Source organism: Asparagus officinalis, chromosome 3, assembly GCF_001876935.1.
Source record: "Asparagus officinalis chromosome 3, Aspof.V1, whole genome shotgun sequence".
NCBI classification, from domain to species: Eukaryota; Viridiplantae; Streptophyta; class Magnoliopsida; order Asparagales; family Asparagaceae; genus Asparagus; species Asparagus officinalis.
The window spans coordinates 39,178,924-39,189,460 of NC_033796.1; the positions used below are offsets into that span (position 1 = coordinate 39,178,924).

Consider the following 10,537-nt stretch of genomic DNA (forward strand, 5'->3'; position numbering starts at 1 on the left):
TCTTTACGCAAGGTTCTTTTCAAGTGCATTTCTTTTCACACAAAATATTCTTTCACCCGGTTTATGGACGTAGAGGTCTATGCCAAGTTTAATTATTTGAATTTTGTATTTTTTTACATTTTTTCAAGGATTAATCTGCGGTTGAACGAACGTGCCAACTCCACAACTTCTAGTTCTTTCTAGGAGACCAAACTGTGAATTGGACTGAACTGTAATGGATCAAACTGTAATTCATGTATTTTTAGAGGGTGAACTGTAATTTTTTGGATTGTTTTTTTCCTACAAATTTGGGCTTAAATACAATTTTTATTTTTTGGGGGGCGTAAACTGTAAATTCTAGGTTGTTTTACAATTCTGAAGCTTTTTATGCAGTAAATTGCAAGTTCTGGATTGTTTTACATTTCTGCAGCTTTTCACAGAGTAAACTATAAATTCTGGACTGTATTACAGTTTTTGGATTATCCAGGGACTAAAATGTAATTCGCTGGACTGATTTGTAGTTTTAGTATTTCTCAGGGACTGAAATATAATTAGCTGGACTGATTTACAGTTTCATTATTTCTAGGGGGGCAAACTATAATTTTTTAAAGGGTCTCTCATCTATAATTCTCTTTTTGAAAAATTATGGAGGGCATCCAATTAAGACTAGGACGCAAATCTTATTAGACTTGAATTATAGTCCCACTAGGAGATCTAATGCCTTCATCTTATAAAAGAACCTTGAAGAACGCATTGAATCATGTATTCATGTCCATCGTCCCCTGCGATTAAGTTCAAGTGAGTCTTAATTTTCTTCATGGATGTTTTTATTTATTTATTGTCACCTTAGGCACGCATATACTCACACATCGTCTTGTTAAAAGAAATTACTCATATATTAACCCATGTTCATGAATTCGTCAAAATAATTGTGATTCATTATATCCAAATCATGTGTAGTTAGGCCTGTCCATCCGGAACGGCCCGGCCCGGCCCAGCCCGGAAATCCGGGCCCGGGCCGGGCAAAACCGGAGCCCGGACCCGGACCTGGGTACCCCGGGCCGGGTTCCGGGCCGGGGCCCAGGCCCACCGGGCCGGGCCCGTGTCGGCCCGGATTTTTTCATTTTTTTCTTTTCTTTTTTTTTGATAAAAAATGCTAAAAATTAGTTTAAATTTATTAATTTTATATAATTATGTATTAGTATATACTTATAATTATTATAAATTATTATGTAACTATATATTATATATACATATTTATATATATTATATATACATATATTATATGTAAAATATTATATATATTTATATATTCTAAACTTGAGAGAGAGAAATCGGCATAAGTAGTCATTGTCCGTTGGGCCAATGGGAAGAAGTAACCGTTGTAATATACTATACTTATATACTAGAGTAGGAGAGTATAACACATCGAATATTATACATATATAAGAGAGAGTAACTTCATTTAGAGGGATACATATATAAGAGAGATGAACCTTTAAAGAGGGGTATACATATGAATCATATAAAATAAGCAGAGTGTATAACGTATATTTACTTATATAAGAGAGAGTTATTATCATATAACATATATACTAAGAGAGTAGAGTATACATTACACACATATTATACATATATAAGAAGAGAGTATACTTATATATGACACTATATAACAGAGAGAGAGTAATATATATATACACCATATATTTACATATATAGAGAGTGTATACTTATAGTATACTTATATAAGAGAGACTATACATATATAAGAGAGTATACTTATATTACAATTATACTAAAGAGAGAGAGTATACACACACATATTATACATATATAAGAGAGAGTATACTTATATATACATATATACTAAGAGAGAGAGTATATATATATACACACATATATTATACATATATAAGAGAGTGTATACCTATATATACTTATATAAGAGAGAGTATACTTATATATACATGTATAGTATAAGAAAGAGTATATATATACATACATACATACATTATACATATATAAGAGAGAGTATATATACACACACATATTATACATATATAGAAATATATTATATATACATATATTATATATATATATATATATACATATATTATACATATATAAAAATATATTATATATACATATATAATACATATAAAAAATAAAAAAAAATAAAAAACACTATTTTGGGCCGGGCACCAAAAAGACGGCCCGGACCCGGCCCGGAGCCCGGACTTGGCCCGGGTTTCCGGGCCGAGGCCGGGCCGGGCCCGGGCTAGTGGGCTTTTTGGACACCCTATGTGTAGTTAATTTTTTAAGGTGAGTACATCGATTCAATAAGGAGTACCTACACTCCGTAATAAGAGTACAAGGACTCCGTAAAGAATGCAGATATTCTAAAAAAAATGCAGGGACCTGTTAAAAAGAGTGCAGGGACTTCGAAAGAGAGCGCATGGACTCTACCAAAAGGAGTGTGAGGACTCCGAAAAAGAGTGCATGGACTTTGAAAAAGAGTACATAAACTCTGTAATATTATTATTATACGCGCACTTATGCAAAAAAAAATTTATTTTTTATATTTTTTATATTGTTATTTTGCATCCAATGGATTTTGATGTTGCAAGGTAGAGAAAACAGCAGGGAGGATTTGCAAATCATAAAAAAGATGGGTTTCTTTGTGCTCTCTATTTCTTTTTCTTTTTCTGTTTGTTTGTTTGTTTGTTTACTGCTAATGATACGCATGAAATTTGATGAAATGGGTTGGTGGTTGGTGGGCTGAGGCGGGGTCAGAGGTTTTGGAGGATGATAAAGTGTTGGGCGTAGAGTCACGCCCACCGCCGCGGAAGCGATATCACCTGAGAGAGAGCCCTGGCTTTTGTTGTCCCAAAAGCACAAGTCAACCTCTGTATTCTTGTTTCTCAAAGGAAACGCGAATAGATAATGAAATTCTTATTTCTCAAAGGAAACAAGAATTGAAAGTGATATATCTCATCAAAGTGAAATATACACTCTTCCTCTCATCAGCTCTACGACCGAATTTTGAGGGATCCTACAAGCAATAGCCAATAACCCAGAAAACAGTAAATACACAAGATTTACGTGGTTCGGCAAACTTGCCTACGTCCACGGGAGGGGTGAGGGGAGATTCCACTATAAGGAGAACACCGACGACTTGTACAATCCACAAGCTCGTCTCAAAGAAAAAGATCTAATTTTTACCCAAAAGAAATTGACCTCTCTTTTGTAAATCTCTCTTTTTCTCTCCTCAAAATCTCACTATTTTTCTCTCAATAAACAGCCGGCTAAACCCTCTGCAAACTTTTCTTCCCGCAGACTTTTTCTTTCTCTAAAGCCGCTGTTCCCCCCGCTGCCTTTTTCCGTAGCTTTTCCCAACTAGCTGCAGCCGAGTAAACTTCCCACACCCGAAACCCTAGGGACCAATGGATATTTATAGGAGAAAACTTTGGGCCTTGGATGTTTACCCGCTGGACTCTTTTCTTTTACCCGTTCACATGACATTTAACCGCTGGATTGTTTTCTTTTGCCAGGCTGGGGCACACGATCACATAAAGTATGCGTGGGATTTGATAAAGGGGTTAGAGGCTCTTTTTTTTTCTTTTTTTGGGGTTTGGGTTTAACTTCTTCTTGGCTTTTTCTTTGAGAAAAGAGAGCAATCGAGCCAGAGAAACACGACAGCGACCTCTTCAACTCTTGATCTCCTTTTTTTTTTCTTGCTCGGGAATTTTTGGTGTGGGGGTTTTGATCTGCTGGGATCTTTTTAGTTGCTAGGGTTTTCCCCTTTTTTTATAGAGGATACGAGGAGGTCGCAATTTATCAGGTAATTTCTGACTTTTATATGGTAGATTCTTTAACCAGGTTTCCTCTTTGCTCTATTTGTTATTCTCTTGGATTCTCGTAGATTTTTTTCTTTCCTATGTATTTATAGGATTAATGACACTGTAATCCCCCTTGCCATATTGAGTTGCCAATTATTTCGGTTTTTCTTGTTTATTTCAATCTCTTTTCTCTTGATTGTATTGGACAGTAAATAAGATAGACTGATGGAAAATAGTGGAATCTTATAATCTTAATTTTCCTTTTATTATGTGAAACATGATATTCTCACGTTTGATTCATGGGCCAAGACTTGTGGGCCGCCCGAACGGGGAAGTTCTCGTTTCTTGTTTACTAGTTTTAGGCCCATGCGATGCACGGATTTGTTTAATATACAAAAATTGATGTAGCAAAAAAATACAAAATAAAACAGTAATAATATATAAGTAATCAGAAATGATACAACCTAAGTTGCATATATAGTTTAGAAAATTAGAAAGTTTGGAAAACTTGAACCAGTTTAAGATCATATATAGTTTGAAAAATGTAAATGTGTAAAAACGGTATTCAGAAATATGGTGGGAGTTATTTTATTATTTATAAGGTAGAAAAAAATTCAAAATTAAAGTGAAATGTCAAAAAAGTACAAAAAATGGGTAAACTTAAAAAAGATTACTAATATATTGCTCAACCTCATCTATATATGCAGATTGATACATGAAATGAATAAATATGTAGCTCTATAAAAGAAGGAAATATGTAATGTACCTGGTTCAAATTTAAGCTGTCTCTGAAAGCTGCATAAAATATAAAATCATACATCTAATTGGATAGTAATTGAAAGGGTACAAGATATAAATCAATATCTTTCAACCTGAACTATGGTGAGTCCAACAACCTCTGCAGCCTTCCTTGAAATTTGTCCCTTGGTAAAATCTATATCGAGAGCTTGTATGCAGGCTTCTGCCATTACAAGTCTACTAACCTCGCCCACAAGTTTATCTCTTGAACAACAAAAAAATATCAATTTTAAGTAACTGGTTACAACCCCTCGTTTTGTAATTTATCATAATGCAACATGATTACAAAAAGTTTTGCAACAAAATATCCATCGATTGTAGCATGCAGATGCAAGCTGAGAAATATCACTATATTGTTGTACAATGTTGATTACAATCCACAAAACTACTGTGATAAAGAGGAGTAAGTGCTATTGATTAAGGATATGGTATGCTAACATTACCATGATTATTAGAGAAACTACCATGACCTTTTCACTAAACTATCATGCCTGATGACAATGAGTGTAGGTTGTCACATGCTTAACACACGACACGTTTTAGACAATTTAGTTCTGGTGTACTTTATATATCTTCTATATTTGTCCTGTGAATTTTCCAGATTGGTGGACATAAATAACCCGCCAGTAAAAATTTCCTATAGTTTATGGGATTTTTCTACAATTTTTCATTGTAGTTATCTAATAAAAAAAGTTAATGGTAGTTTTGTGCAAAACCCTCCAAATTTCATGGCAACGTTGTGAATTTAACCCTTAATATCTGTATGATAGTGAAATTTGAAAGAATCTTTCTAGCTTCTAGTTATATGGCAACCGATTTTTCACAAATTCAGAAGATTATTTCTTTCCTTAACTAACTTTCAATGAGCAATTTCAAACAGAACAACAAAGCTTTTATCCCAGATTTTGGGGGTCGGCTACATGATTATTATCCTTCCGTTTAATTCTATTAAATCTCTTTTGTTAACTTTTTTTGTGATGCATACTTCTCTAAGTCCATATACAAGCTAGCTTTCCATGACCAATATCATGCCATTTTATTTGGTAGAAATTATTTGAATAGGCCGTGTTTGTTAACTTATATCAAGTTTTGCATATGGACTGCAGATTGAAAATGTACATCAAGCAATTTTGAGTCTCACATTGTTACAGGGTTTTGGAATTAGAACTTCAAACTATAGTTAGAGATATACAAAAACTGCTAATATTTTAATGTTTGAGATCGGAAAAGTGATACCTTGGCCTATAACTACTGCTCTCCTTTCTCCAGCAATTGCTTTAATAAGCGTATTTAAATCATAAGAAGTATAAGGTCCATCAGTCAATCTCCCAGCCCTGATAAGCAAAAAAAATGGAATGTTTCAGTCAAAATTTTTTACCATTCTACAAGTTCATATAGATGAAGAAATTTATTTAAGCATTAATATATTAGTAATAAGTAATAGACCTGATAATGGTATAAGGAAGGCCAGAATTGCGAGCAAAATCCTCCCCCATCTTCTTGAACTTTAAAACTCCAATTAGATTCATGATACTGCAACCATCATCGAAAAACTTTGTGAGTGCATCTTTTCAACCAGAGAAATGAAGTCATATATGCAAGACTTTTATATTATGAATCGCAAAAAACAGCATAACCGGGACCTAAGTAGTCGAGATAACAATAAGAAAGGAGGGATTTTTTTCTAAAATAAACGTACCAGCTGGAATCGAAAGAGTTTTATCTCATTTAGACTTGCAGATGGAGGCATCATAACCTAAAGACTGCAAATTTTCAGTTACGAACTTGATGCAAACATCTTTACCCTTTCCGATCTTGGTTTTATTAGTTTCCACGATCTTTGATGCGTCCGCCAACAGATTGCGCTCTGATAGGCTCTCGCATGGAACTAAGCCCTACAAATTAGGAACAAAACTATCTAAATTTTGACCAAAAAAAAAAACTTCATCAAATATCTTACAAGATCAAAACTACTACCTTAATGATCTCCAGCGCGTCGTCGGATCCAGCGGCGACGATCGGAGGGGAATCGCCGACGAATTCATCGTCGGAGCTGTCATCGCAGTTTCCATTGAAGTAGGTGCAGCGCCTTCGACCGCACTTTGCCGACTTCTCATCGCTGACTTCTCTTGGGGAATTTTGGAGGAGGAGGAGGAGCAGGATTTGAGGAAAAAGGCTCTGGACTCCATGAGGGGACTCCATGAGGGAGAGAAGCTTTGATGCTTTGGGAACTGAATATGATCAATTGAACATATGATGATGATGATGATGATGATGATGATGCGTTGGAAAAAGCAGACAATTGCTTTGGGAAGATGAGAAGGTTGAACTCAGAGTTTTGTGGGAGGGAGGGAGAGGAGCTAGAGATTAAATACAAGTTATCTTTTCCCAAAATAATATAGGGAACCGAAATTGATAGTAATAGATTAAATAATGAAAAAATATTGTTATTTTCAAGATAATGAATAATGTTGGGAACCGAAATTGATGTCATGTGGCGTTTTCAAGGGTATGTGTTATTTTTTGCCATGTGTCATTTTTGCCAAGTGGCGTTTTGAAGGGTAAGAGTTTTTAGTAATAGTATATAGATTTGGTCATTAACACTCCCGGCATCAAGTGTCTATAATTTTCTATTGAAATCGTATTGGCATCATGACTTGCCCCTAGCCAGTAGATTCGAGCTCGTAAGATATAAGCCGAAAGTACATATCCCCGTTTAAATTCTAAAAACCACCTTCCACAAATGCCCCCCAGTGTGTTTCTTACGCATATGCCGCGCGTGAGAAGCGCACTGCATGTATCATTGAATCAGCACTGGCTTAGAACTTGCATACACATCATTGAAGTTACGCTAGAATTTTAAATTCGTATTGGCATGTACTTTTACTAATGCCTGTGTATATCTTCATTTCTCTCACAGGTCATGTCTTTCAATTGGGTTAGATCGGCCAAACTCCCCTTGCATGAGCCTTCAGATCGATGAAGAGATTCGTTGAAGTTAACCCTGAGGGCTGTTTCAGGTTTGATTGGTGGGATTGGGTGAATCTTATGCTTAAAGGCCGGGACAAATATAATGGGCTTTTCTTCGCAACAATCCCCTTCCTAGAGAATTTGGAGGCTGGCCATGAGCTAATATCCATGTTGGAGAATATCAAAGACTCGACTCCGTTGGTTCGGAGGGCAATTTCATCTTTGTATGAAGGAGATATATATAGTAAGCGAGAGTGGGAATCTGTCAATCCGAGTGCTAGAACCATGCAACAACTCAATCAACTTGCTGAGTAGTATGGACTTGTTAGGAGGTTAGATGGCAAAAGGGAATATTGAATAATGGGGAACTTCTTTTTGGGTGCGCAAGATGCCGAAATACCGCAATATTGAAGGGTTTGTTGAGTGGACAAGATACATGTTAATCTAGTTCAGAGACAGTTTGATCAAATTCGATGTCTATAAAGCAGCGTATATATGTTTCAATGTTTGATTATGAAATGGCCCCTACAAAGTTTCTCAAAGGCTTCATTGAAAACTGGAATCACGAGACTGAACACATACGGCCTAGAGGACCGCGAGTGGACTTACGACGCTATGGGATCTACGGGCAGCCTCCGGTCTGTCGATTCATGGGGACTGGTATATATGAGGAGTATATTCCCTTTGATTCAGAGTTCTTTGGTAAGGAAGTGCCTACTAAGGCGGCGGGGGTATGAAATTTATAGGTGGCCTGAGTCCCTGAGGAAAGTTCTCAAAGCTTTTAGGCATATTACTGGGTTACGGCTAATTAAGTCTATTCGTCATGCCTTCTATCTCAAAGTACATAAAGCCAGAGACTTTTGTAATGGCTAACAAAATGGCCCAAGGGATAAAAGATATCACTCGCTCCTCCAAATTTCTACTAGCAAGACCCCAAGCCGAAAGAGCATAACCCTTCCCAATACATTATCTGTTGGCGCGCTTCTTTCAATATTATGTTCCGACTTTGTACACAAATATTGCACCCGAAAATTTGAGGAAGCGATTTCCAGAATTGGTTGCCATTGCCGGGGGTGTTCATGCTAACATCTCCGCGCTGGGCACTTCCCTATTTTTCTTGAATGCTGGCAACCAGAAGTACAACTTTGAGATGCAACCACTCCTTATGGGGATTAAACAGGATAGGCGCCAACTCAAAGATGGGGACGTGTTTGATATTTCTATATGCACGCATCGTGTTCCCTGGAGTACTAAATATAGAAATATAATGCTATATTATAAAAACATGCAACTCAATTTGGAAATAATATATTATAAATAAATAAGCATTTTTGTATTTCTCAATCTTACTACAAAAGAGAAGAGCATATTTATAATGTTAATCATACATAATAAATTAATGTTATTGTAAACAATATATTATAATTGAAGATGTGGAAGTTGATTCTGAATGTCTTACTGTATAATGATGTTTAGATACTAATCAATTGTGAGATGTTGGTTACACAGCTCAATTTTCGATACGTGCAATGCATATAGGAATAAAAAATAATTATGATGATGTTCTAACTTTCTGCTCTCTCATGATTACTTGGAATAAATATGTGCGTTATACATCTTATTTCCATCTTAACTCGGTACAAACTTGGCTTTTGAAATTTCTTTTTAAAATTTTTATTTTTATAATTGATTATTCTTGGTATATGTTCATTAGCCCTTTTTAAACATTAATGAAACATATTAAAATCATCATATAACTTAATATGAAAGGACTTGACAATTTTGTATGTACTAATAGCATTTAAATACCTTATAGTTTCACTCCTTTAGCGTTTATTTACATCCTCAGTTTTATTTCGTAGCATTTATATACCCTTAATTGGTTAAAATTTGTAAGTTAATACCCTACATTTTACAAACATAAAAAAATGTCATATGAAAGCTTTCATATAATATTCATATGCTAATTTTAGAGCTTTTTAACTATTTATATTGATTAAATTACTATTAAACATACCCAAATTCTAGTTTAAATGTATCATAATTGTATTTCAAAAATAGAATTTAGAAAGATTTAACAATACGTTCAACAACCTTATTAGAGAGAAAGTTATAAGATTAGCATATAAATAGTATATTGAAACTTTTGAATAAAAATTTTTACGTTTGCAAAACATAAGGTATTAACATGCCAATTTTGAGCAACTCAAGGTATATAAATGCTATGAAATACAACTTAGGGTATATAAGTGCTGAGAGAGTGAAAATATAAGGTATTAAAATGCCATTTAGCCTTAAAAAATTTGTAGACTTTATTCTTGTCCATTTTAATATCCTAACTTAAACATTAAAGACTTGCATTTGTCCTTGTATCGAGTTCTATATACCTTATGAATGTCTTTATTACTGTTTTCTTAATATTTGTTGGCATCATTAATTTCCTAGAAAAATAGTAATATCTACTCTTATGTCAAGATGAGTACTTTATGGAACTACATATTGGTCTTAACAAAGATTTTTTTTATCATGAGAGATGATGACGAGGCTATGAGATAGGTACCATGATTTAGAATGAAGTTGGACGTACAACAATGGAAGATCATATTATCAATGACAAATTTTGAACCAAAAAGATAGAATTTGTGATTCTCTGTGAATATATATGAAAAAAAATTAAAAGATAAAACATTAACTAAAATGAGATGAGCTGCAAAACTCTCATCAACTTTATGAGACATCGTAATGAAACATACTCTCCGTAACTGTTCTTATTCCTCCTTTATTTATCTCAGTTGTTTAATTCTAAAATATTTATACACTGAATGTAAATGTGAAGGGATTAGCAATTAATATATTTATGTCAAATTTTTTAGTTCAAGAATAGAATATTTCATACTGTTGGTTGAGAACTTGCGCTGACAGATGTCTTGCAAATTATTCGGAAGAGAGTT

At 34.6% G+C, this 10,537-nt stretch overlaps 1 long non-coding RNA gene across 1 annotated transcript; it reads left to right on the forward strand.

The window, feature by feature from the left end:
• LOC109833876 lies at window positions 3,218-8,765 on the forward strand. Its single transcript, XR_002245373.1, has 2 exons — window positions 3,218-3,820; window positions 7,537-8,765. It is a non-coding gene; the product is annotated as an uncharacterized LOC109833876 (long non-coding RNA).